Source organism: Coccinella septempunctata, chromosome 4 (genome assembly GCF_907165205.1).
Source record: "Coccinella septempunctata chromosome 4, icCocSept1.1, whole genome shotgun sequence".
Taxonomy (NCBI): Eukaryota; Metazoa; Arthropoda; class Insecta; order Coleoptera; family Coccinellidae; genus Coccinella; species Coccinella septempunctata.
In genome coordinates this window covers 40,397,213-40,400,675 of record NC_058192.1, presented here as the reverse complement: position 1 = coordinate 40,400,675, position 3,463 = coordinate 40,397,213, and the positions used below count along the sequence as shown (strand labels likewise).

At 34.5% G+C, this 3,463-nt stretch overlaps 1 long non-coding RNA gene across 1 annotated transcript; it reads left to right on the top strand.

Moving 5' to 3' along the window:
• Positions 1–252: 252 nt before the first annotated feature.
• LOC123312246 lies at positions 253–722 on the top strand. Its single transcript, XR_006537596.1, has 2 exons — positions 253–366; positions 613–722. It is a non-coding gene; the product is annotated as an uncharacterized LOC123312246 (long non-coding RNA).
• The last annotated feature ends 2,741 nt before the right edge of the window (positions 723–3,463 follow it).

The following is a 3,463-nucleotide window of genomic DNA, read 5'->3' as shown; positions in this document are numbered from 1 at the left end:
ATAACATTTAATGCCATTAAAAATAATCTCAATTCAAAATCTCGAAATATTCTAATTAAATTCCTATAATTAATTGAATCTAATTCTATATGAAAAGGAAAACTACACTTACATCTATGTTACTGACTGATCTATGGTCCAATATCCACGAATTCGAATGTAGGTTATGTTTGTCTTTCAAGTTTATTTCACACCAAAATGCTCCTTGGCTTCTTGTTGTTTGGATATGTTGCGTTCAGCTATTATTCCTAGGTCCTTCCACCGTTGAATTGGTTGCTCAGGATCACAATGAATGTTACTTTTATGAAAGTAATTCAACAGCCAGTAGTATGCTTCCAAATTTATAAATATTATCGTCTTGATATGGTAATACCTTCTGTTTCTACTTCAACTGAGTTTTTGGCTTCAATTTTCAATTATTCAAACGATTTGTACCTTTTACAATTTCTGCAATGCTTCTTTCTAGTCTCGATCTTCATATCTCCCTTCTTTTTTTTCTCGTTTCCTGGTTTCCCTCCCCTCACTTTCCTACACTCTTGATTTCCTAATTTTCAACTTATCTATTCATAGACACTATTCACAAATTTTATAATCTAAATTTTTCATTTTCAGTTATTGGCCTCAATAGATATTGGATATGAATTTTGAATATCAGTATAAAAATATGTACTTCAACTTGAATATATAAGTAATATATCATAATGTATCCTTTTCAAATGTGATTTGGAATTTTATATTGAACGTAATACTTTGAACCATAACAATTCCCCTAAAATTTGCTGATATTTGAATAAATTAAAATTATGCAAATAGAAACTAATTTTATGAACCTTCCTGATTCATATCCTTTTATATTCAAAAATGCTTTCTATATTATATATTCCTTTAATTGCTCCAGTATTCAAATCTTTCAATAGATAACTGTTCACAGGATGTTCTGTTTCAACTCTATATGGTCCATCAAATGGAAATAAGAATTTAGTACATCTATCTTCTCTTCTGTTCGATACCCTCAATGTTTTAACTATTACTAAATCTCCTTTTTTGAATTTTGTTTTCTTTTTATTTCTTTTTTTCATTTTCTTCAAAAATTTAGTTGCATTCATTTCCATTCTTCTATTGACTTCATTCACAATCTCTTGATATTGTCTGTTGTTTTCAAATTCCCATTTCCTTTCAGGTAATTCATTTTTCATCAATACTATTGGGCATTCTTCAGTATTCGTATTCGGCACACAATTCATGAGTTTCTCCACTTCATGTAAATTATTTTCCCATTCTGTGTGGTCATCAGGATTTATAATTCTCAAAAATTTTATTACTTCTCGTATATATCTCTCTGCTGGATTAGCAGCTGGATGTCGAATACTTGTAAATCTTAATTGTATTTCATTTTCACTGCAAAACCTTTCAAATCTTTCATTTCTGAAATATGTGGCATTATCAAGTATACAAGCCTTAACTGCTCCCAACTCGTCCATATATTGTCTGAATTTTCTTTTTATTTCTTCACAATTTGTTCTTTTACATGGATACAATTTAACGTACTTTGAAAAAATATCCAAAATCACTAAAATATGTCTATTTCCACTTTTGCTTGGTATCAGATCACTCAGAAAATCAATTGCTACTAAATCTAATGGATTATTTGCTGTTATTGTTTTTGTTTGATTAGTATTTGTTCTATTTTTATTCTTGCTTAATTGACATATTCTACATGTAGATGTTATTTCCTTTGCTAATCTTTGGTCATGCTTTGTGATGTAATTTTCTCTGAATAACAACCATAACTTCCTTGATCCAATATGTCCATATTCCTCATGTAGATATTTTAAAATTCTTCTGCATAAATCTTCTGTAATAACATAAAATTTATTTTGTGCTTTTTTCAAATATATTTCATTTTTCAATTGGCATTTTTGTTTTTCTTTATCTTCTAATTGTTGCTGTGACTCTGATGGATTTAATGATTTAACACGAGTTTTTATCAAGATGGTAGTTTATTCATTATAATTTATCATACAGTAATAGTGACAACGACATGACGTGAATGACTAAACTTGGACTGTCATTCTCGCTTGAAGAGCGGAACATAGACACATCGAAGAGGGTGACAGAGTTGCCAACATAAAGGCAATCGCCAACTAAAATATTCCTACATCCTCCCTATTTGGCGATTTCCTTCAGTCCTTGCTGACTTATACAGCGATGAAATTTCTCGCGGTCCAGGGCCTTCGTTAGAGAGTCGGCAACCATATCCTTAGTGGGTATGTACCTGAAAATCAACTGGTTAAGTCGGACTTTCTCACGCAGAAAGTGGTGGCGGATATCGATGTGCTTGGTTCGGGCTTGATAAGCACCATTCAGAGCTAGATTCAAGGCTCCTTGGTTGTCCATGAAAATTGTTGTCGGACCATTGGCATCTGATGACTGCATTTCTTGAGCAAGTCCTCTGAGCCATAATGCCTCTTGAGTGGCAGCTGATGCAGACATGTATTCTGCCTCTGTCGTCGACAATGCAACAGTTGGTTGCTTCTTTGTTGCCCAAGATATTGGTCCACATTTCATGAAGATGTATCCTGTAGTGGACCTCCTGTCTTCAAGATCATTTGCCCAATCAGCATCGCAGTAGCCTAGAATTGGAGAAGGTTTCTTTCCATCATATTCCAATTTGGCAGATGTGGTTCCCTTGATGTAACGCAGAATTCTCTTGACGGCAGTCCAATGTTCAGGGGCTGGGTTTGAATTGAAGCGGCTCACATTGCTGACGGCATGGGCAATATCAGGACGTGAAACTTGAGAGGCAAACAGCAGGCTTCCCACAACTTCCTGATAAGGCCAATTTCTTGTAATTTCTTCATTTCCTGGTGGTGATTTCTGCACTTTTTCTCCTGGAGTTGACGGAGTTGCAACCGGGCAGCAGGTGTTCATATTAAATTTTTCTAAAATTTGGTTCAAATATGACTCCTGAGAAATCCACAATTTTTTGTCCTCCCTGTTTCTAGTGATTTGGAAGCCAAGTACATTTCTAGCTTCACCTAGATCGACCATTTTGAATTTATTTGACAGCTGATGCTTTAGATGGCATTTATCTCTGTTTTTATCAGAGAATATCAGAATGTCATCCACCGATATGGCCACAATCAATGTACTGCTCTTGGTTATTTTGTAGTAAACACAAGGGTCAAAACTTGACTGCTTCAGTCCAATGTTTTTCAGAACTTCATCCAGTTTTTGGTTCCAAATTCTACTAGCCTGTTTCAGACCATAAATGCTTTTCAGCAATTTGCAAACTTTATTGCCAGAATTGTATCCTTCAGGTTGAAGCATGTACACTTCGTCTTTTAGATCGCCTTGCAGGAATGCGCTGACTGCATCCATTTGATCTATGTCAAGATCACGTTCAACTGCTAGAGCTAAAAGATATCTAATAGAGCTGTAGCGGACGACAGGTAAAAAGGTT